This window comes from Ambystoma mexicanum, chromosome 6q, assembly GCF_040938575.1.
Source record: "Ambystoma mexicanum isolate Mex_15411 chromosome 6q, UKY_AmexF1_1, whole genome shotgun sequence".
Classification (NCBI taxonomy): Eukaryota; Metazoa; Chordata; class Amphibia; order Caudata; family Ambystomatidae; genus Ambystoma; species Ambystoma mexicanum.
In genome coordinates this window covers 676,888,776-676,913,473 of record NC_090937.1, presented here as the reverse complement: position 1 = coordinate 676,913,473, position 24,698 = coordinate 676,888,776, and positions in this window count along the sequence as shown.

Here is a 24,698-nt window from a genome sequence, read left to right as displayed (position 1 = left end):
GAAGTTGTTGCTAAGCACTACACCACGTGTTGAGGAATTGCATGTGAGTGCTTATTAAATAAGTAGATGCTGACGCCATAGTCAGAAACATGTGGAAAATGCGCATGTGAGTATGCTGCTAGTGTACGTTAGTAAGATGAACACAAGTTCAGTGAAGTTGTTGCCAAGCACTGAAACACATATTGAGGCTTTATGATGAAGCAGATGATGTCATTACTCCTTTCCCAGAGGTAGCCTCTCCTCATGTGGCCAGTGAACAGCATCCACTACCTGATCCTGACCCTGGTGGCAGCTATTTGAGGGGGACCTCATGGGGGGATGAAACCCTCAGGGAGATCACATGACATCATCAGGTGAGACATAGTATCCCCATTTCCCTTTTAGGGATATTTCCTTAATCCTTCATGCCTTGATGCCACAATCCCCATCAACAACTTGCCAAATATACTGACAGTAGTCTTCAATACTGAGACGAGGAAGAGGATTACTCCCAATGAGAACCAACACCAACATGCTAGTAGCTGGAAGAATCCTATTACCCCAACACAGTTTAAAACCATGCTGGCAGGAGAATTATTGAGTTTGAGGTCTTGTTTGAGCTCTTCTTCTTCTTCATTGTGGTGCAGTTCGAGGACACTGCGAGAACCGGAGACAGCTAGCCACTGCAAAGGAACCCAGCTAGTCCCTGCAGGGGAACCAAAGCTGTCACATTTAAAGGCAAGCAGAGATACGGGGAGTGTGGCGACCAATGGTAGTACAGAAGGTGGAGCAGGAAGACGGAACGAGAAGGCAGTCCGGTTAGTGCCTGCACTCAGGGAAGCTCTTCAAAGACTGTGTCGAAGCAAGAGGAAGCAAGTTGTGCTTCCTGGCAGCCGAGGGAGCTGGGATGCCAACCGAGGACCGAACACCTACCGCAGGTGCCTAAAGGGTTGGGGAAAGCCACAGAGAAGCACCTGATTCCAAATGGGAAATGCAGAGAGACTCCAAGAAAAGAACTGATAATCCCAGGGAAAGGTCTGGGACACTGCAGCACTATCGGGTAAAGTATTGGAAGCCCTAGACAGTGGGACTGGGGTCTGGGACCCATAGTACAAACTTGGGGAAGAAAAAGAAGGGAAAACTAGAGAGATATTGTGTAATAAAACCTGGCAGGAGAGTATACCAGGTATTTTTTGTATCAAAGTGAATGAACAGATTAAGAGAACTGGGCACACGGTGTGTAAAGAGACTTCATGTGAGAAGTCCTGACAAGAGAACTTATCAGGTCCCCTATGAGTTTGGAATTTGCACCCATGAGTTTGAAAAAAAAATCTAGGAAGGAGAATATACCAGGCAAAGCCAAGTGTATGAAGTAAACTGCATAAGATAGTCTTGGCAGAAGAGTATACCAGGCAAAGCTAAGTGTGTGAATTGAATTGCATAAGAGAATCCCAAAGAAGACTCATGCCCTTAGGATTTTGAAATACTTTGAATGTGGAAGAGACCCTTAAAGGGGTATCAGGTATTCTGGGAGTTTGGCACCTGCTCTCAAAGTTGTGGTATTTTGAATAGAGAATCCCAAGGCAGACACATGCGCTTAGGATTGTAAATGTGGAAAGAAACCCGGGGTAGGGAGACATTTCACTGGGAGTGCATTGCGACACCAAGAGGAGTGAGCTATCCTCTTGGTCTACAAAAACTTGATTATTATTTGTGTGTGAAGTTTTGTTTTGGTGGAGAGAAACCTGGAGAAGGGGGTTTTGTTCCCTGCAACTGTGACTATTATTTGAGACTTTTGTTGGGTTCATACCATTTTATTGGCTTTTAACATCTTGTGCACTTGCTAGGCCAAAGACAATGGCCCTCATTAGGACCGTGGCGCTAAGTGTTTAATGGCACCGTAAAAGGCTGCAGCGCCGTTAAACACTTAGCGCCTAATTACGAGGTCCCTTTGCAGGACCCGACCTTAACGGCTGGTCTACACCAGCCATTAAAGTAGGGACCCGCAAAGGGACTTTGATGGCAATTACGGTACCGCAATTTACGGTACCGTAATTGCCGCCTTCCCCATTCCCATTGAGCCCTACGGGGCAAAAATGGGAATGGGGAAGGGCCATGGAGAAAGGGGGAATTACCGCCCCGCCAACCTCGGAAAGGGGTGGTAATTCCCCATTCCGCCATGGCGGACTCTGGCATCGACCATGGTGCTAATAGCACCATGGTTTAGCGCCACAGTCCTAATGAGGGCCAATATCCCTAATTCCTTAGAGTTACTTTTAGAATGTGAGGGCTGGATAGGATTTCAGACACAGTAAAGTGTTACTTTAGACATCTTGACACATGACAGACATTTAGTTTAGGTTGAGGTAGGGAAATACCTCCTAGATTAGGGATAGTGAGGCATTTTCCAACCCTTTATCATTTAATAATAGTTTATAACCAAAAACATGGTCCTCTGTGTCCGCATCTATTCCAGACTCCTCAAAGGTTTCTCGCATTTTTCTCCACACTAATTGTAGAGAATGGTTCTGTATGTATTGTCTTCAGAAAATGTTGGTTGGCATTTGTCACACTCCAAATTTCTTGTTTTTAAAGTTATGTAATGTACATTCTCTTTTAGTGCAATAATGTGTCACACTTTATATTCATTTTTGGAGAAAATGCACAACATAAATAAACATAGCCAGGCATCTTTTTCAGAATGTCACACGCTAGTTCACATTTCACATGTATTTCTATCAGCACACAACACCCTGAGGCATCTAAGCACTAGTTACAGAAAGTTCATAGTGCATAACATAAAGTGCAAAAGCACGCATATGGGTTATAGACAAGATAGGTTTGTGACTGCAGACAGATAAAGCATGGTGAGGGGAGCTACTTTGGCACTGTAGACAAGGATACTAGACTCACAGGGTAATTCATAGAATTTCGCAGAAAAGTGTCGCAAGCGGCTGGCGCAGAGTGTCCGCGTGGGATTGTCTGCGCCAGGCGCGTGCGCTAAAACCAATTTCCGCACACAGCGTATTCATGGATTTTAGGCTCCCAAACCAGCCGTGGCGCAGAGTATCGCAGCGAACCTGCAGCAGCGCCTGTAACGCCCCCAAGAACGCCCTTGCGCAAGGAAAAGCCATCAAAATCGCTAAATCATCGCAAAGGGCTGCGCTAACACGGGACCAGTTTACAGGGCTGCCAAACAAGGAACGCAAAGTGGGTAACGTTTATATCAGGGGTACGCGGGAAGTTTTACACGCGATTAGCCAGGGTACGTGTATTTCAGGGGTACGCGGGAAGTTTTACACGCGATTGGCCAGGGTACGTGTATTACAGGGGTACGCGTGAAGTTTTACACGCGATTAGCCAGGGTACGTGTATTACAGGGGTACGCGGGAATTATCACACGCGATTTGGCTGGGTACGTGTATTACAGAGGTACGCGGGAAGTTTTACACGCGATTTGGCTGGGTACGTGTATTACAGGGGTGCGCGGGAATTATCACACGCGATTTGGCCAGGTACGTGTATTACAGGGGTGCGCGGGAATTATCACACGCGATTTGGCTGGGTACGTGTATTACAGGGGTGCGCGGGAAGTTACACACGCGATTAGGCTGGGTGGGTCCTCACAGGTGTTCCCTGTACACCCTCCACGGCCCCTGCAGGCAGCCCACAAAACAGGGGACTACCCTGCACACCTGCTCATGTCCCCCAGCACCCCCACCCCCCAGCACTGTGGGCCACCCTCCACCAGGCCCCCACTCATGTCCCCTTGCACCCCCACCCCCCAGCAGTCATGGGGCAGCCTCCACCAGGCCCCCACTCATGTCTCCTATCACCCCCACCCCCCAGCAATGAGGGGCACCCTCCACCAGGCCCCCACTCATGTCCCCTATCACCCCCACCCCCCAGCAGTGCAGGGACAGCCTCCACCAGGCCCCCACTCATGTCTCCCACCCCCCACCCCCCCAGCACTGAGGGGCACCCTCCACCAGGCCCCCACTCATGTCTCCCACCCACCCCACCCCCCAGCACTGTGGGGCACCCTCCACCAGGCCCCCACCCATGTCTCCCACCACCCCCACCCCCCAGCAGTGCAGGGGCAGCCTCCACCAGGCCCCCACTCATGTCCCCTATCACCCCCACCCCCCAGCCACCATGGGCAGCCACCACCAGGCCCCCACTCATGTCTCCCACCACCCCCACCCCCGCAGCAGTGTGGGGCAGCCTCCACCAGGCTCCCACCCATGTCTCCCACCACCCCCACCCCCCAGCCACCAGGGGCAGCCTCCAACAGGCCCCCACTCATGTCTCCCACCACCCCCACCCCCAGCAGTGCAGGGGCACCCTCCACCAGGCCCCCACTCATGTCTCCCACCACCCCCACCCCCAGCCACCAGGGGCAGACTCCACCAGGCCTCCACTCAAGTCTCCCACCACCCCCACCCCCCAGCAGTGCAGGGGCAGCCTCCACCAGGCCCCCACTCATGTCTCCCACCACCCCCAACCCCAGCATCCAGGGGCACCCTCCACCAGGCCCCACTCATATCTCCCACCACCCCACCCCCCCAGCAGTGTGGGGCAGCCTCCACCAGGCTCCCACCCATGTCTCCCACCACCCCCACACCCCAGCCACCAGGGACACCCTCCACCAGGCCCCCACTCATGTCTGACACCACCCCCACCCCCCAGCAACCAGGGGCACCCTCCACCAGGAGCCCCCCACTCATGTCTCCCACCACCCCCACCCCCACCCCCCCAGCAGTGTGGGGCAGCCTCCACCAGGCTCCCACCCATGTCTCCCACCACCCCCACCCCCCAGCCACCAGGGGCAGCCTCCACCAGGCCCCCACTCATGTCTCCCACCACCCCCACCCCCCAGCAGTGCAGGGGCACCCTCCACCAGGCCCCCACTCATGTCTCCCACCACCCCCACCCCCCAGCATCCAGGGGCACCCTCCACCAGGCCCCCACTCATATCTCCCACCACCCCCACCACCCCCCCCCCCCCCAGCAGAGTGGGGCAGCTTCCACCAGGCCCCCACTCATGTCTCCCACCACACCCACCGCCCAGCAGTGCAGGGGCAGCCACCACCAGGCCCCCACTCATGTCCCCTATCACCCACACCCCCCGGCACTGAGGGGCACCCTCCACCAGGCCCCCACTCATGTCCCCTATCACCCCCACCCCCCAGCAGTGCAGGGACAGCCTCCACCAGGCCCCCACTCATGTCTATCACCACCCACCCCCCCAGCACTGTGGGGCACCCTCCACCAGGCCGCCACCCATGTCCCCCACCACCCCCACCCCCCAGCAGTGCAGGGGCAGCCTCCACCAGGCCCCCACTCATGTCTCCCACCACCCCCACCCCCCAGCATCCAGGGGCACCCTCCACCACGCCCCCACTCATGTCTCCCACCACCCCCACCCCCCCAGCAGTGTGGGGCACCCTCCACCAGGCCCCCACTCATGTCTCCCACCGCCCCCACCCCCCAGCAGTGCAGGGGCACCCTCCACCAGGCCCCCACTCATGTCTCCCATCACCCCCACCCCCCAGCCACCAGGGGCAATCTCCACCAGGCCCCCACTCATGTCTCCCACCACCCCCACCCCCCAGCAATGCAGGGGCAGCCTCCACCAGGCCCCCACTCATGTCTCCCACCACCCCCACCCCCCAGCATCCAGGGGCAGCCTCCACCAGGCCCCCACTCATGTCTCCCACCACCCCCACCCCCACAGCAGTGTGGGGCACCCTCCACCAGGCTCCCACCCATGTCTCCCACCACCCCCACCCCCAGCATCCAAGGGCACCCTCCACCAGGCCCCCACTCATGTCTCCCACCACCCCCACCCCCACAGCAGTGTGGGGCACCCTCCACCAGGCTCCCACCCATGTCTCCCACCACCCGCACCCCCAGCATCCAAGGGCACCCTCCACCAGGACCCCACTCATGTCTCCCACCACCCCCACCCCCCCAGCAGTGTGGGGCACCCTCCACCAGGCTCCCACTCATGTCTCCCACCACCCCCACCCCCCAGCATCCAGGGGCACCCTCCACCAGGCCCCCACTCATGTCTCCCACCACCCCCACAGCCCCAGCAGTGTGGGGCAGCCTCCACCAGGCCCCCACTCATGTCTCCCACCACCCCCACCCCCCAGCAGTGCAGGGGCAGCCTCCACCAGGCCCCCACTCATGTCTCCCACCACCCCCACCCCCCAGCAGTGCAGGGGCAGCCTCCACCAGGCCCCCACTCATGTCTCCCACCACCCCCACCCCCCAGCATCCAGGGGCACCCTCCACCAGGCCCCCACTCATGTCTCCCACCACCCCCACCCCCAAGCAAGCAGTGTGAGGCAGCCTCCACCAGGCCCCCACTCATGTCTCCCACCACCCCCACCCCCCAAGCAGTGTGGGGCAGCCTCCACCAGGCTCCCACCAATGTCTCCCACCACCCCCACCCCCAGCATCCAAGGGCACCCTCCACCAGGCCCCCACTCATGTCTCCCACCACCCCCACCCCCCCAGCAGTGTGGGGCACCCTCCACCAGGCTCCCACCCATGTCTCCCACCACCCCCACCCCCCAGCCACCAGGGACAGCCTCCACCAGGCCCCCACTCATGTCTCCCACCACCCCCACCCCCCAGCAGTACAGGGGCAGCCTCCACCAGGACCCCACTCATGTCTCCCACCACCCCCACACCCCAGCCACCAGGGGCACCCTCCACCAGGCCCCCACTCATGTCTCCCACCACCCCCACCCCCCAGCAGTACAGGGGCAGCCTCCACCAGGACCCCACTCATGTCTCCCACCACCCCCACACCCCAGCCACCAGGGGCACCCTCCACCAGGCCCCCACTCTTGTCTCCCACCACCCCCACCCCCCAGCATCCAGGGGCACCCTCCACCAGGCCCCCACCCATGTCTCCCACCACCCCCACCCCCCAGCCACCAGGGGCAGCCTCCACCAGGCCCCCACTCATGTCTCCCACCACCCCCACCCCCCCAGCAGTGCAGGGGCAGCCTCCACCAGGCCCCCAGTCATGTCTCCCACCACCCCCACCCCCCAGCATCCAGGGGCACCCTCCACCAGGCCCCCACTCATGTCCCCCACCACCCCCACCCCCCAGCAGTGTGGGGCAGCCTCCACCAGGCCCCCACTCATGTTTCCCACCACCCCCACCCCCCAAGCAGTGTGGGGGCAGCCTCCACCAGGCTCCCACCCATGTCTCCCACCACCCCCACCCCCCAGCCACCAGGGGCACCCTCCACCAGGCCCCCACTCATGTCTCCCACCACCCCCACCCCCCAGCATCCAGGGGCACCCACCACCAGGCCCCCACTCATGTCCCCTATCACCCCCACCCCCCAGCACTGAGGGGCACCCTCCACCAGGCCCCCACTCATGTCTCCCACCACCCCCACCCCCCAGCAGTGCAGGGGCAGCTTCCACCAGGCCCCCACTCAGGTCTCCCACCACCCCCACCCCCCAGCCACCAGGGGCAGCCTCCACCAGGCCCCCACTCATGTCTCCCACCACCCCCACCCCCCAGCAGTGCAGGGGCACCCTCCACCAGGCCCCCACTCATGTCTCCCACCACCCCCACCCCCCAGCATCCAGGGGCACCCTCCACCAGGCCCCCACTCATGTCTCCCACCCCCCCCACCCCCCCAGCAGTGTGGGGCAGCCTCCAACAGGCCCCCACTCATGTCTCCCACCACCCCCACCGCCCAGCAGTGCAGGGGCAGACACCACCAGGCCCCCACGCATGTCCCCTATCACCCCCACCCCCCAGCACTGAGAGGCACCCTCCACCAGGCCCCCACTCATGTCCCCTACCACCCCCACCCCCCAGCAGTGCAGGGGCAGCCTCAACCAGGCCCCACTCATGTCTCCCACCCCCCACACCCCCCCAGCACTGAGGGGCACCCTCCACCAGGCCCCCACTCATGTCTCCCACCCACCCCACCCCCAGCACCCTCCACCAGGCCCCCACCCATGTCTCCCACCACCCCCAGCCCCCAGCAGTGCAGGGGCAGCATCCACCAGGCCCCCACTAATGTCTCCCATCACCCCTACCCCCCAGCCACCAGGGGCAGCCTCCACCAGGCCCACACTCATGTCTCCCACCACCCCCACCCCCCAGCAGTGCAGGGGCAGCCTCCACCAGTCCCCCACTCATGTCTCCCACCACCCCCACCCCCCAGCCACCAGGGGCAGCCTCCACCAGGCCCCCACTCATGTCTCCCACCACCCCCACCCCCCAGCAGTGCAGGGGCAGCCTCCACCAGGCCCCCACTCATGTCTCCCACCACCCCCACCCCCCAGCATCCAGGGGCACCCTCCACCAGGCCCCCACTCATGTCTCCCACCACCCCCACCCCCCCAGCAGTGTGGGGCACCCTCCACCAGGCCCCCACTCATGTCTCCCACCACCCCCACCCCCCAGCAGTGCAGGGGCACCCTCCACCAGGCCCCCACTTATGTCTCCCACCACCCCCACCCCCCAGCCACCAGGAGCAGCCTCCACCAGGCCCCCACTCATGTCTCCCACCACCCCCCAGCAGTCTCCCACCACCCCCACCCCCCAGCATCCAGGGGCACCCTCCACCAGGCCCCCACTCATGTCTCCCACCACCCCCACTCCCCCAGCAGTGTGGGGCACCTTCCACCAGGCTCCCACCCATGTCTCCCACCACCCCCACCCCCCAGCATCCAGGGGCACCCTCCACCAGGCCCCCACTCATGTCTCAAACCACCCCCACCCCCCAGCCACCAGGGGCAGCCTCCACCAGGCCCACACTCATGTCTCCCACCACCCACACCCCCCCAGCAGTGTGGGGCACCCTCCACCAGGCTCCCACCCATGTCTGCCACCACCCCCACCCCCCCAGCAGTGTGGGGCAGACTCCACCAGGCCCCCACTCATGTCTCCCACCACCCCTACCCCCCAGCCACCAGGGGCAGCCTCCACCAGGCCCACACCCATGTCTCCCACCACCCCCACCCCCAGCAGTGCAGGGGCAGCCTCCACCAGGCTCCCACCCATGTCTCCCACCACCCCCACCCCGCCAGCAGTGTGGGGCAGCCTCCACCAGGCCCCCACTCATGTCTCCCACCACCCCCACCCCCCAGCAGTGCAGGGGCAGCCTCCACCAGGCCCCCACTCATGTCTCCCACCACCCCCACCCCCCAACCACCAGGGGCAGCCTCCACCAGGCCCCCACTCATGTCTCCCACCACCCCCACCCCCCAGCATCCAGGGGCACCCTCCACCAGGCCCCCACTCATGTCTCCCACCACCCCCACCCCCCCAGCAGTGTGGGGCAGCCTCCACCAGGCTCCCACCCATGTCTCCCACCACTCCCACCCCCCAGCACCAGGGGCACCCTCCACCAGGCCCCCACTCATGTCTCCCACCACCCCCACCCCCCAGCATCCAGGGGCACCCTCCACCAGGCCCACACTCATGTCTCCCACCACCCCCACCCCCCAGGAGTGCAGGGGCAGCCTCCACCAGGCTCCCACCCATGTCTCCCACCACCCCCACCCCGCCAGCAGTGTGGGGCAGCCTCCACCAGGCCCCCACTCATGTCTCCCACCACCCCCACCCCCCAGCAGTGCAGGGGCAGCCTCCACCAGGCCCCCACTCATGTCTCCCACCACCCCCACCCCCCAACCACCAGGGGCAGCCTCCACCAGGCCCCCACTCATGTCTCCCACCACCCCCACCCCCCAGCATCCAGGGGCACCCTCCACCAGGCCCCCACTCATGTCTCCCACCACCCCCACCCCCCCAGCAGTGTGGGGCAGCCTCCACCAGGCTCCCACCCATGTCTCCCACCACTACCACCCCCCAGCACCAGGGGCACCCTCCACCAGGCCCCCACTCATGTCTCCCACTACCCACACCCCCCAGCAGTGTGGGGCACCCTCCACCAGGCTCCCACCCATGTCTGCCACCACCCCCACCCCCCCAGCAGTGTGGGGCAGCCTCCACCAGGCCCCCACTCATGTCTCCCACCACCCCTACCCCCCAGCCACCAGGGGCAGCCTCCACCAGGCCCACACTCATGTCTCCCACCACCCCCACCCCCCAGCAGTGCAGGGGCAGCCTCCACCAGGCTCCCACCCATGTCTCCCACCACCCCCACCCCGCCAGCAGTGTGGGGCAGCCTCCACCAGGCCCCCACTCATGTCTCCCACCACCCCCACCCCCCAGCAGTGCAGGGGCAGCCTCCACCAGGCCCCCACTCATGTCTCCCACCACCCCTACCCCCCAACCACCAGGGGCAGCCTCCACCAGGCCCCCACTCATGTCTCCCACCACCCCCACCCCCCAGCATCCAGGGGCACCCTCCACCAGGCCCCCACTCATGTCTCCCACCACCCCCACCCCCCCAGCAGTGTGGGGCAGCCTCCACCAGGCTCCCACCCATGTCTCCCACCACTCCCACCCCCCAGCACCAGGGGCACCCTCCACCAGGCCCCCACTCATGTCTCCCACCACCCCCACCCCCCAGCATCCAGGGGCACCCTCCACCAGGCCCCCACTCATGTCCCCTATCACCCCCACCCCCCAGCACTGAGGGGCACCCTCCACCAGGCCCCCACTCATGTCTCCCACCACTCCCACCCCCCAGCTGTGCAGGGGCAGCCTCCACCAGGCCCCCACTCATGTCTCCCACCACCCCCACCCCCCAGCCAGCAGGGGCTGCCTCTACCAGGCCCCCACTCATGTCTCCCACCACCCCCACCCCCCAGCAGTGCAGGGGCAGCCTCCACCAGGCCCCCACTCATATCTCCCACCACCCCCACCCCCAGCCACCAGGGGCAGCCTCCACCAGGCCCCCACTCATGTCTCCCACCACCCCCACCCCCCAGCCACCAGGGGCTGCCTCTACCAGGCCCCCACTCATGTCTCCCACCACCCCCACCCCCCAGCAGTGTGGGGCACCCTCCACCAGGCTCCCACCCATATCTCCCACCACCCCCAGCCACCAGGGGCAGCCTCCACCAGGCCCCCACTCATGTCTCCCACCACCCCACCCCCCAGCAGTGCAGGGGCAGCCTCCACCAGTCCCCCACTCATGCCTCCCACCACCCCCACCCCCCAGCAGTTCAGGGGCAGCCTCCACCAGGTCCCCACTCATGTCTCCCACCACCCCCACACCCCAGCAGTGCAGGGGCAGCCTCCACCAGGCCCCCACTCATGTCTCCCACCACCCCCACCCCCCAGCATCCAGGGGCACCCTCCACCAGGCCCCCACTCATGTCTCCCACCACCCCCACACCCCAGAAGTGTGGGGCACCCTCCACCAGGCCCCCACTCATGTCTCCCACCACCCCCACCGCCCAGCAGTGCAGGGGCAGCCACCACCAGGCCCCCACTCATGTTCCCTATCACCCCAACCCCCCAGCACTGAGGGGCACCCTCCACCAGGCCCCCACTCATGTCCCCTATCACCCCCACCCCCCAGCAGTGCAGGGGCAGCCACCACCAGGCTCCCACTCATGTCCCCTATCACCCCCACTCCCCAGCACTGAGGGGCACCCTCCACCAGGCCCCCACTCATGTCCCCTATCACCCCCACCCCCCAGCCACCAGGGCCAGCCTCCACCAGGCCCCCACTCATGTCCCCCTGCCCACAGGCCCTGACAATCCTCAAGCATATGCCTCATGGCCAGCCACCACAGCCCAAAGACACAACCAAGTATTACATGTGCCCATGATACTACTCCAATGGAAACAATGTAAATAAACACATGTGTCTCACACACACACAATGGTTGCAAGTGAACCTCAAAAAACCCATATCATGACATGCATGAAAACAATGAGATGAAACCACACATTGTAGAATGAAAAAATCCAAATAATGTATTAAAAACAACAGCAATGGCAATCAAAATTAACCAAAATACACAAGTAAAATAATAACAAAATTAAGCTGGCTGTCCCTTTTCAAATTAAAATCAATAAATGATAATCCAAAAAAATGTCTTCCAAAGCTCAAGTCCATGAAAAGGAAATGAAGGTAAAAAAGAAATAGAAAACCATTGCTCCATGGGAAAAAAGATTCATAGTAAAAAAATATCCAAATCCAAAGTTCAACTATGTACAAAGTATCTAAAATGGAACTATATACAAAAGGTGGAGCAGTGTCCGTCGACTCCAAATAAAAATAAACTATAAAGGAAACCTATCACTAAATAACTATATACAATATACAATGGGCCAGTCCAGCGGCTCACTTAGTGGTGTTCCGGGCCAGGGCATCATCGAACTCCTCGTCTATGTCCCGGAGGCGGTCCTGTTCCATGGCCCGAGGGTCCGCAGGGACGCCGACATTTTCACCTCCAACTCCCTGCGGATTGCCTCGAGGCACTCGGCCCGCCTCAGGGCCCTCCGCATGGAGTTCTCCGCCCTGACCATCGTGAGCCGCGCCTCCTCCGCCCGCCGCCGCTCCGCATCTATGGCTTGGCCCAACCACTGCCACACGGAAGACTCTTCCCGTCCAGGGTCCACCTGCCCTCCGGCCGATGCCTGCCCCTCCGATGTTGAAGGGCCCGAGCTATCGTGGCTCCCACCTACAGCCTCCTGCTGCTGCAGCTGCTGCTGTCCATGTTCCCTGTCCGATGGTGCCTGCACATCCTCCTCCAGCTGGGGTGCAGTCGTTGATGTGGCCACCCCTGCTGGACGTCCGACTCCCGACTGTGGCAGGGATCTGTTGTCCACCAGCCTGGCCGCACGGTCGGAGGCAGCTCCACAGGGCACCCAGGTGACACATGGGTGGGAAGATAGCATGGAGGACGACTGGGGCATAGGGGGTTCTGTGGAGAAGGGGTCGGAACAAGGTCCAGGAAATGGAGGAATCCAGCCCTGGTGAGCTGTCCCAGTGGGTCAACGCGGTCAACGAGCCATGCGAGAAGACGTGCAGACTCATCATGAAAAGACTGCAGGTCAGCTCACATGGCCCGTTGACGCAACGCCACTCCACCCTGGACAGGCTCAACCTGGTGCAGGATTGCCACATCCGCAGGGAGAGGAAGGCCAGGTGTTGTAAGCCAATCCTCTCCCTGAGAACGGGTCTGGAGGTAGGCATCCCCGCTGGTGCAAGATGATGCAGTGACAGGAGCAGGGACAGGATTGCACACAGGCACCTCCGCGGCGGCCTTTGCTGCCTCCTGTCCCTGATCCTGCACTGCACCACAAGCACCAGTGGAATCCCCACCTCCAGACCCCGCCACTGTCGTTTGCACGGCCTCCTCCTCCACCAAACCCCCCACCAACCTGGATGACTCCGTGCCATCTTCCTCCATTGGGCCCTGTGGGGTCCCAGCTGCCCCTTCTGCTGCCGAGGAGTCCAACTCCAACCTCCGCCTCTTGGACCTCCCCTCGGCAGCTGCGGCCTGGGACGCGGCACCGGACTCCTCACTCCCCGACGAGATCACAACCTGGGAGGGGATCCGGGCCTTGCGTCTCCAGCTGGTGGTGCGACCCCTGCCGCTGTGCTCCACAGCACCTTCTCCGCCCTCTTTATCAGTTGACGCTGCAGACAGGGAGAAAGAAAACACAGGCATCAGGGCACTGTAAAATGGACTCATACACACATGACAGTTATACATGAGTGGCATTGGTAAACCTCAGACATGGCATCACAATCCCCAACACACATGTCATTTCAACTTGCACACATGAGCCATACGACAGCCATATTGCAACAGCCAGCACCATCCATTCACATACAACAGCATGAGCAGCCAAAGGTCATCCACACATCACATGCAACATAGGGAGTACACTACACATGCATACACAACACCAAACTTGCATGCATGTGTACACCTCCGCCAACTGTCGCAGTGTTTTGATCGACATCCATGTCACACCTGACAATCATTCCTCCACATCCTGTGCCATGCAAGCCCACACACACAAGCACCATCCATGTGTCACACATGAGACCCCTCGCATGTGTCACCCTCACAACCCTGTACACCCCCCCTACTTGGCCACATAAAAATACGCCAAAAATGTTCAACCTGCACACTCCTGGCACACCACCACACGCACAGCTTACAATCAGTATGCATGTACACTTACCGCTCGACTCCAGACGGGTCTGCTTCTCAAGGACCTGGATGTGGAGTGCTGGGGATATGCGTTCCAGGACCCTCATCTGATCTTCCGACAAGTGGCCCCGGCGCCCCTTAGCATCCGCTGCCTTCAGGAGGCGCCGGGCCTTGTTGAGGGTCCTGGACCTGAAGTCCTCCCAGCGCTTCCTGACACGTTCGTAGTCGCGGACTGCCACCTCCTCCGCGTTGATGGCAGTCACCATCCAGATCCGAGTCCGTCCTTCCTTGTCGGCGCGCAACCTTCCGAAGAGGGCATCATACTGCCCCAGGACCTGCTCCACCAGGACACCAACTTCAGTGGCAGTGAAGCTGGTGCCCCTCTGCCTCCTTGGCCGGGGGTTGCCACTGGTGCCAGATGTGGCAGTGCCCGACATGGCAACCCCAGAGGCAGGAGTGGGTGGGCAACTGGGTCCTGGGGCTGGGCTGTGGGGCGATGGAAAAGCAGTCGGGAGTATTCGGTTCCAGCAGGGGTGGTCACAGCAACAGCACCCCTGGCTGATGTGCAGGCAGCAAATGGCAGGGCATGTGGGCAGCAGTCAGTCAGGCAGCAGCAGATGGCAGGTGGGAGCGTGCTCAGGGGTCTGGGGGGCATTAATTCGGCCTTCTGGGCAGGAACGTCGTCTTCCGTGTGTGAACGCGTGGCCAGCTTGATTCGGAGTGATTTTGCACGTGAAAATCCAACACGTCTGCGTGTAATTCGAGGAAAGGCCCTTAGCGCGTAAACACGTCAGCACACTGTACATTCATTGGCCCAAAGGCCACCAGCGTATGCGTGTCTATGAAGTCACGTGCACGTTGAATAGGGCACACGTTGGAAATGTTGCGTGTTAAAAAAATGAAAGACACGTCCGAGTGTCAAAGCGTGTAATTGGTGGAAATGGCCCTACACGCAGAAGTGACAAAGCGTGTAATTGGTGGAAATGGCCCTACACGCAGAAGTGACAAAGCGTGTAATTGGTGAAAATGGCCCTACACGCAGAAGTGACAAAGCGTGTAATTGGTGGAAATAGCCCTACACACAGAAGTGACAAAGCGTGTAATTGGTGGAAATGGCCTTAGCGCGTACACGCGGAAGTGACAAAGCGTGTAATTGGTGGAAATGGCCCTACACGCAGAAGTGACAAAGCGTGTAATTGGTGGAAATGGCCTTAGCGCGTACACGCGGAAGTGACAAAGCTTGTAATTGGTGGAAATGGCCCTAGCGCGTACACGACGCGTAAGTGACGCTGGACGTGTGGACCTGCATAAAAGGTACGTGTAGAACACCATTTCCTTGTACGTGCTTTTCGTGGAGAGCGAGTGGGTGAATTCTGTACTTCTTGTCGTTTCACACGCGATTTACTTCACGGCGTTTCAAGTTCGTACTTCCTGTTACCTCTGACAGCTTTTTCTCTTTTTTCTCTTTTTCTGGTTTTCCTGGGCCTGTTCCCTCAAACAGTGTTCCCTTCTACTGTTGTCCTGCCTCCTCAGACAGCGTACAAGTCTTGTTTTGGCGGGGGTGTTGCCAACCATACGCGCTACTTTTTCACGCTCTTTTTCCTGGCAGACGGTGAGTCACCCACGTATCTAACATCTGTGCTTGCCCCGTGTGTAGCCTACCCCTTCAGAGGTCATTCTAGGCTGCGTGTGACACGCATACGTTCATTCTTGTGTTACTGGGTGCCACAGCGTAGTGCAGGTTTTTTTTTCCGCACACGTGGTCTAGGAGGGGTTGCGTGCACGTCATCTCCCTTTTTTGGGCTTCCTGTGCGTTGCGTGACCCGTCATCTTTCCCCAGGGGTCACCTTCAGCCTTGCTAGAGCACTAGGGTACAATTACCATCTGGTACCCAACCCCTTTGACCCCCAATTGCCCAGGACAATAGTTTACAGCCACTCCCATACGCACATTAACATCAGTGCCATGGTTGGGAGGCGAGGATTCCGTAAGGGTGGCAAAGGTGGACGTGCCACAAGTGGTGGCCGTGGTGGATCCGCTAGGGGACGTGGTGGTTACTTGCAGGGTGACCCTGTACCCCATGTGTGGAGGACCAGTGAAGGGCACCCATAATCCCCTCCTCCCCCTGGTTGAGGCTGATGTGGCTGACACCATCCATGCTCAGCCCTTGTTGGACCAGCCCATTGTGGGACCAGACCTGGCTGACTCCATGGCTGACTTCCAGGTCAGCAGGCCTATGACACGTGCGCTGGTGCACGTTGATGTCATCAGGCCACGTGGATCTGGGGCAGCAAGGTCATCTGCTGCCCCAAGTAGGCAGGGTGGAGAGGCTGCAGGGGCAGCTGCGGCTCCATCCACCCCAGCTCTCACACACCCAGTCAGGACAGTGTCGGTCCTAGTCCATCCTGCTGACATTCCCCCTGACACCATTACACTTGAGCCAATGCCTGCACAAACTCCCATGCTGAGTGTGCAATCCCACACTCCTGATACAGAGTCCACCAGGGCTCTTGCCCCTAGTGTCCAGAGCGGCGCAGGACACTCAGGATCAACACCACCTTCCAAGCGGAAGAGGAAGAGTGCTCGTCCGGCACAGGCTGATGCCCCAGACACGGCTACACAGTCCGGCCCGTCGAGGAAGGCCAGCTTCACGGATGACGAACTGAATGCACTTGTTGAGTATGTGTCCGGACATGATAACGAGATGGTTATTGTTGCAGGATCCAAGACCACACCTGCACAACACCAGGCACACTGGCAGAGCGTTGCGGACATCGTAAGTGCCCTTGGAATCGTGAGGCGCACAGCCAATGATTGCTATAAGCACTGGAATGACCTAAAGCGCAAGGCAAAGAATAAGCTGGCCTCAAGTCATGCCGCAACTCTAGTGACTGGAGGTGGGTCTCCAGTAGAAGACATGGAACTCACTCCACATGAGTCATTCGCTGGGACCTACGTCACGGAGGAACAGATCCAAGGCGTGGGAGATCTGCCTGATTATGAGGCATTGTCCGGTGAGTGCACATGCATGTGTGTGTCATCCATGTGCATGGTGTGTGTGTGAGGGCTTCTGTTTGTGTGCCAGGTGAGGGTGTGTGCGCCTGAGTCGTTTGGGTCACCCATGTGCTTCATGCAATACATCCTGCGCAGCAGCATTTGGCCATAGCAGTATCCCTTCTGTCAACAGTAGACATCTAGGCCAAAAGCACGGCAGTTGCCCTTGAAGTGTCACCTTGCCACAACATTGTTGCTTATTTTTCTCTGTTCATTCAGGCAGATTGTTTGCATTCCACCACTTTTACTAGGCATTTCTCAGTCCTGTAGTCACATGTCTGTCATGGCTATGGTAAAGTGGAGTGACTTTGTTACCTGGATATCATTTGTTCACACATGTCCCTGTGCAATCGGACCATTTTGGAGTGGCAGCTCCAGGTGAAAAATCAGACCTGTTTGAATTAGAAAAGCTATTACATGCGGGAACTGGACAGAATGAATAAGTGCTGCCCTCCTCTCCATCTTCACTCAATAGCAATGGTACATGCCATCTGTGTGATGGCATGTGTATTTCACCTGGCAATCACAGGCCAATGTGTGATGCCACTGCCAGGCAGCATGCAGAAAATGTGTTCATCTTCCATCTTGGTGTCATCAGTGTGTGCCATTTGCCTGCCCTTCATACGCAGTGAGGGCTCATGCATGGGAGGGTTTTAGTCATGTGGGACATGTATCAATCAAGTACTGGTTCTCTTGCTTCTCAGCTCTCATTGTGTGCCATGGTGCTAATGCCTGTTTCCATTTGTTTTCTTTTATGTCTTTGCAGGGGAAGACGCACCTGATACTGCTGGGGTTGTGGAGATGGTGCAGACCCTGGAGGGGTCCGAGGGCCGACCGACCACCAGTGAGGGACGTGGTGTGGTGGTGGGTGAGAACCCACAACTGCTGCAGGTCGTGCTCTCAAGGGGTGTCTCTGGCTGCACCTCCCCCGAGCTGTACTCAGGTGTTGATTCGGATGATGAGACCTACGTGCCGTCGCAGGTGAGTGTTCCTGGGAGGGATTCTGTTCTGTCCCACCCACCTGCACCAGGGTCAGAACCCTCAATGGGGATGTCAGTGTTGCCAGCTACGCCTTTGGTGGTTACGGATGCAGGGTCACACTCCGCGACATCTGATCCTGTTCCTGGGCCAGCAGATCAGAGGGGTAATGCAGTCCTGCAGCCTCAGGCAGTGCCGGCACAGCAAGGCGCAGTTCGCCTTGCCCCAGACAGGTGTGGTGCCCGCCGACGTGGTGGCCGTACGCCACCTGGCAATACCGCATGGGAGCAATCCATTTACGGTATGGCAACCCAACAGGCAGCATCATCAGAGATGATGGCTCAGGCCATGGATAGGGTGGCCACTTCCATTGTCCCCCCCGAAAGGCTGATGGAGCGACTACAGCAGACAACCGACTCCATCTGCCAGTCACACAGGGAGGACATGTTGGCGTCCAACAGGGACAGGCGGGCGGCACTGGTGACTCTGCAGGAAGCCATCTCCATAGAGTCCCAGGGCCACAGGGAAGCCCTGAGGCAGGAGCTCCTTCACCTCAGGACGACTCTTGTTGAGCTTGAGGCTTCAACAAACCAAAGGACAGAACAGCAGCTCGAGCGTCTCACCCGTACGCTCTCAGCTGAGATGCAGGCAACTAGGGCAGAGGTCCGGGCATCCCGTGAGTTGTTGCATGGGGACCTCCGCACACTCATCCTCCAGAACGAGACCTACCACACCCGCATGCTTGCAGCCATTGAGGAACAGACTAGGGCCTTGCGTGGGCTGCCTCCCATAGTGCAACCACCTCCGGATGCAGCTGCACAGGGTGATAATAGCGACAGCAGTGATACTCCCACAAGAGAGTAGCCGTGTGGGCCATGAGCCCATGGAGGTGTTTTTTTTCCCCAAGATCCACACAGGTGGGTTTTGTTGTGCACCCTGTCCTCGGACCTCCTGGGTGGCCTCCCCAACCCCCCCCCCCCCGGACCATTAATGGCCATTTTTGATTTTTTTTTTAATTTTTTTTTTTTTTTGGGACAATGTGTTAACTTCCGGGGCTCCTGTGGGCATACGCTGCATTGTGGCTGGGCACATGCAGGCTTGTCATGTATTTGGTTCAGATGCTTGGGTTTTTGTCACACACACCCCTCCTTCTTCCCGTTTCCATGGGCTTGCAAAGGGTGTGCCCAAGTGACATTGACGTACATGGTGACATTGGACTCCCACTACATGTGTGGGTAGTCTAGTCAATACTGTGTATACATTCCTAGTGCATATTGCTGTTGTGTTGTACACTGCATGTTGCATTGATGTGTAACTCATCATCCGTGTCTACCTCCTAATTTGCAGGTCCTTTCCTCATGTCTACACAAGGCCCTCTAGTTTGGAGATGGGGTCCATGTTGGCAGCAGTGCACCTACAACTCTACATGGCGGCAACACTGTACAGTTGGAAATGGTGGGAGTGCAGGCATTTCCAGGTGGTGAGACTACTAATTCCTTACATTCGTAATGTCATGTTAATGGTAGTTTTGAGGGTCAGTGGCTGATAAGTGTTATTGCTAAATATCTGCTCAAGTGTGTTGTTGGTCCTGCATTACTGTGAGCATTTCAGGTGTCGCGAGTTTCAATACATTGTGACACTTGTGTCATGTTGTGGGGATTACTTTGTTTACCTGCACATACCATGACATGGCACGGTGTGTCGTGTGGCGGTGCTGGGGATGGGTTGGGTGACATGGCACTGTCCTCATGTTGCATTTTGCAAGTGGGTATTCATTTTAGCTGCTAGAATGTGTTTTTTCACAAAACTGCATTGGTGGTGTCTGTGTAGGTAGGGATGCACACATTGTAACACTTCCAGGTGAACAATGTCAGGCTGATATGGTTTTGACGGTTGATTCTCCAGACATTCAGGATCAGTGTCAGGTTGAGTCATCATTGATTGTCAGATGGTATGTGCCAGGGCAGTGTGCACTCCACAGGGGTGTGATTTCTAGGTGAAGTAATTAGCCACTAGCTGTGTACTGGCTGCCTCCCCCGTGCCCTTTCCCCTCCCATGCGCAGAGGCCGTGCATGTGGTTGGGGATGTGGGGCCACCACCATGTCCACGGCCAGGCCCCGGCGTGTTGCAACGTTGTGCAGGACACATGCTGCCACTATGATCCTGCACACTACTGGGGGAGCGTATAACAGCTGCCTGCCAGAACGGTCAAGGGAGCGAAAGCGTGACTTAAGCACTCCGAATGTGCGCTCCACTATGCCCCGGGTTGCAATGTGGGCTGTGTTATATCTTACCTCGGGTGGCGTCGTGGGGTTCCAAATTGGCGTCATCATGTGTGGGCTGAGAGGGTAGGCACTGTGCCCTGTGGAGGTGGTGATTGGTATCATTGGTGGGGTTGTGATCTTGCTCAGTATCTGACATGCATGCATGTGCAGTGGCATTCATACTCACCAATCAGCCATGTATCGCCATGCCGCCCAGCTTCTAGGTCCCGGCTTAGGGTGGACATTCGGTAAATGAAGCTGTCGTGGGTGGACCCGGGATAGTTGGCATATACTGAGGTGATGATTCCCTTGGCATTACATACTACCTGCACGTTGATGGAATGCCAGTGCTTGCGGTTCCTATAGATGTGCTCAGATGCCCTGGGGGGACGTAGAGCCACATGGGTGCAGTCGATGGCACCTAGCACTTTGGGGAATCGTGCCACACCGTAAAAATCCAGGGAGGCAGCATGCCTTTCTGCAGGTGTTCTGGGCGGGTATATGTGCCTGCGGACTGATGGGCGTGCAGTGATGATGTTCAAGACCTGGTGTAGGCAGCGTGACTGCGTGGCCTGTGACACCCCACCCACTATGGCACTTGTCCGCTGAAATGATCCAGTGGCTAAGAAGTGCAGTACATTGAGGACCTTCTCCAGGGGGCTGCGTGCTTGGGAGCACAGGGTGGGTGATGTGTGGTCATCCTCCCACTCACTCACCAGGTCCAGTATTATGTGTGGTGGAAACCTGTACCTCCCATACACCTGGTCATCAGGCATCCCGAAAAGGCTGGTTCTGGGTGTGAATATTTTGGCCCTGACTATCCTCCTCCTCCTCCTTTGGTAGCCCATGGCCACTGCTGCTAGGAACGGTATATTCATCCTGGCGTCTGAGCTTGTGATTTTGTTTGCGCGCAAATTTATGCGTCGCGGGTCGACGTATGCCTGCTTCCTACTGGCGTACGTGTTTCTTTGTGCGTGTTGTAGGCGAGCGTGTGAAACGTCCCGCGCACCCCTGAAATCCAGTACCCAGGCCAATAGCGTGTGGAAATTCCCGCGCATCCCGGTATACACGTGCGCTGATGTACTCGCGTGTGAAACTTCCCGCGCACCCCTGAAATCCAGTACCCAGGCCAATAGCCTGTGGAAATTCCCGCGCACCCCGGTATACAGGTGCACTGATGTACTCGTGTGTGTAAGTGCCCGCGCACCCCTGAAATACACGTACATAGGCCAATCGCGTGTACGCGCACTTTTGTCCAATTACACGCGATGACACTCTGACATGCAGTCTTTCCACGTGTGCTCCGTCATCACGTGCTATGAGGGAAACACCCGTGCGGGTCACGTCACAGACGCGCTTACGCGCTGAGGGCCTTTGGTCCAATAGAATCGCGTATGCGTGCTGACGCGCTTACGCGCTAAGGGCCTTTCCTCGAATTTCACGCTGACGTGCAGGATTTTCACGTGCCAAATCACTCCGTATCAAGCTGGCCACGCGAAAACACACGGAAGACCATGCTCCTGCCCAGAAGGCCGAATTACTGCCCCCCAGTGCCCCGAGCAGCCTCCCACGTACCATCTGCTGCTGCTGCCTGCCTGCCTGCCTGCCTGCTGCCACCATGCCCTGCCATTTGGTGCTACACATCAGCCATCTGCAGGGGTCCAGTTGCTGTGTCCACCCCTGCTGGAACTGAAGACTCCCGACTGGGATAACATCGCTCCACAGCCCAGCCCCAGGACCCAGTTGCCCACCCACTCCTGCCTCTGGGGTTGCCATGTCGGGCACTTCCACATCTGGCACCAGTGGCAACCCCAGGCCAGAGGGGCAGAGGGGCACCAGCTTCACGGCCACCGAAGTTGGTGTCCTGTTGGAGCATGTCCTGGGGCAGTATGATGCCCTCTTTGGATCGTCCCGCGCCAGCAAGGAAGGACGGGAGAGGATCTGGGCCGACTGTGTGGTTGCCATCAACGCGGAGGGGGTGGCAGCCCGCGACGTCCAGAAGATCAAGAAGCACTGGGAGGACTTGAGGTCCAGGACCCTCGTGAAGGCCCGGCGCCTCGTGGAGGGGGGCCGGGGCCGCATGAGTTCCATCCAGATGAGGGTCCTGGAACGCGTACGCCCAGCGCTCCACGCCCAGATCCTTGAGAGGGAGACCCGTCTGGAGTTGAGCGGTAAGTGTCCAAGCATTGCTGTGTGAGACAGGGCATTTTGCGGTGTGCTGGTTGTCTGATACTTGCCTGTATGTGTGACATAGGCCATGTATGCATGTATGTGTGCAGGGACATCATGGTAATGCATGTGCGACCAGTGATGTGTGAACCACATGGTTGTTGCATGTGTTTAAATGCCACATGGGGAGCCCTATGCAGATTTTACACATGAGAGCATGCCAGTCTCTGTTCCTGGACATGGGTGGGGGAGAGGGATAGGTGCTGATGCCAGGTACATATATGGTAGCCATGTCTGTGTGCCTGACCTGCGTGTCTGTGACTTGTGAATGCCATGGATGCATGACACATGTGTGTGACAATGCACAGATTCACTGATGCAGCCTAGTTACCCTTGTATCCGCTGTGTTGGGGGTGTATGAGGCCAGATGGATGTGACTGAGGTGAAGTGTGTGCATGTGATAGGCATGACCCATGATGCATGTGAGTTCCATATCATTGTATGTTTCAAGAGTCCATTGGACATGTATGGAAATGTCCATGGCATGCACCATGCCTGTTACTGTGTGTGTTTTGCCTGGACTGACCCATGTGTTGTGGAGGGACATGATGGAAGTGTACTTTGACAGTGGTACTCATCTGCTATTGCTTCCTGTCTAGGGGACCATTGAACAGTACCCTGATGCTTGTGTTCTATGTCTCCCTCTACGCAGCGGCTAATGAAGAAGAGGGCGGAGACGGCGCTGTGGAGCAAGGCGGCGGGGATGCCCCCACGGCTGCAGCGGAAGGGGTGGGTGAGCCCCCACAGGGGCCCGCTACGGCGGAAGACGGTGAGGAGCCATCCAGGTTGGTGGTTTCCACAGAGGAGGAGAGGGCCGCCACTGAGGCACACATGGGGCCTGGTGGGGGCATCCCTGCTGGTGCAAGTGGTTCAGTCCAGGGGCAGGGGCAGGAGGCAGCACAGGTCACCGTGGAGGGGCCTATACGCCGGTCGTTCTCCTTGCCGTCTTCCGGCCCAGATGCCACCAGGGCCCCCTGTGGACCTGCCCTGACCAATGCAGCCAGCTCGGCGGGGATCCCATCCCTGCCACAGTCGGGAGTCGGAGGTCCAGCAGGGGTGGACACCACAGCAACTGTACCCCAGCAGATGGAGGATGTTCCGGCATCATCAGGCAGGGCACGTGCACGACGGCGTCGGTGGATTCCATCAATGGGTGCCTGGTGGAGGCTGCCCGTGCACTGCTGGGGGGTGGGGGTGATAGGGGACATGAGTGGGGGCCTGGTGGAGGGTGCCCCTCAGTGCTAGGGGTTGGGGGTGATAGGGGACATGAGTGGGGGCCTGGTGGTGGCTGCCCCTGCACTGCTGGGCGGTGGGGGTGGTGGGAGACATGAGTGGGGGCCTGGTGGAGGCTGCCCCACACTGCTGGGGGGGTGGGGGTGGTGGGAGACATGAGTGGGGGCCTGGTGGAGGGTGCCTCTGCACTGCTGGGGGGTGGGGGTGGTGGGAGACATGAGTGGGGGCCTGGTGGAGGCTGCCCCTGGTGGCTGGGGGGTGGGGGTGGTGGGAGACATGGGTGGGAGCCTGGTGGAGGCTGCCCCACACTGCTGGGGGGGTGGGGGTGGTGGGAGACATGAGTGGGGGCCTGGTGGAGGGTGCCCCTGGATGCTGGGGGGTGGGGGTGGTGGGAGACATGAGTGGGGGCCTGGTGGAGGGTGCCCCTGCACTGCTGGGGGGTGGGGGTGCAGGGGGACATGAGTGGGGGCCTGGTGGAGGGTGCCCTGGATGCTGGGGGTGGGGGTGCAGCGGGATATGAGTGGGGGCCTGGTGGAGGCTGCCCCTGGATGCTGGGGGGTGGGGGTGCAGGGGGACATGAGTGGGGGCCTGGTGGAGGGTGCCCCTGGATTCTGGGGGGTGGGGGTGGTGGGAGACATGAGTTGGACATGAGTGGGGGCCTGGTGGAGGCTGCCCCTGGTGGCTGGGGGGTGGGGATGCAGGGGGACATGAGTGGGTGCCTGGTGGAGGGTGCCCCTGGATGCTGGGGGGTGGTGGGAGGCATGAGTGGGGGCCTGGTGGAGGGTGCCCCTGGATGCTGGGGGGTGGGGGTGCAGGGGGACATGAGTGGGGGCCTGGTGGAGGGTGCCCCTGCACTGCTGGGGGGTGGGGGTGGTGGGAGACATG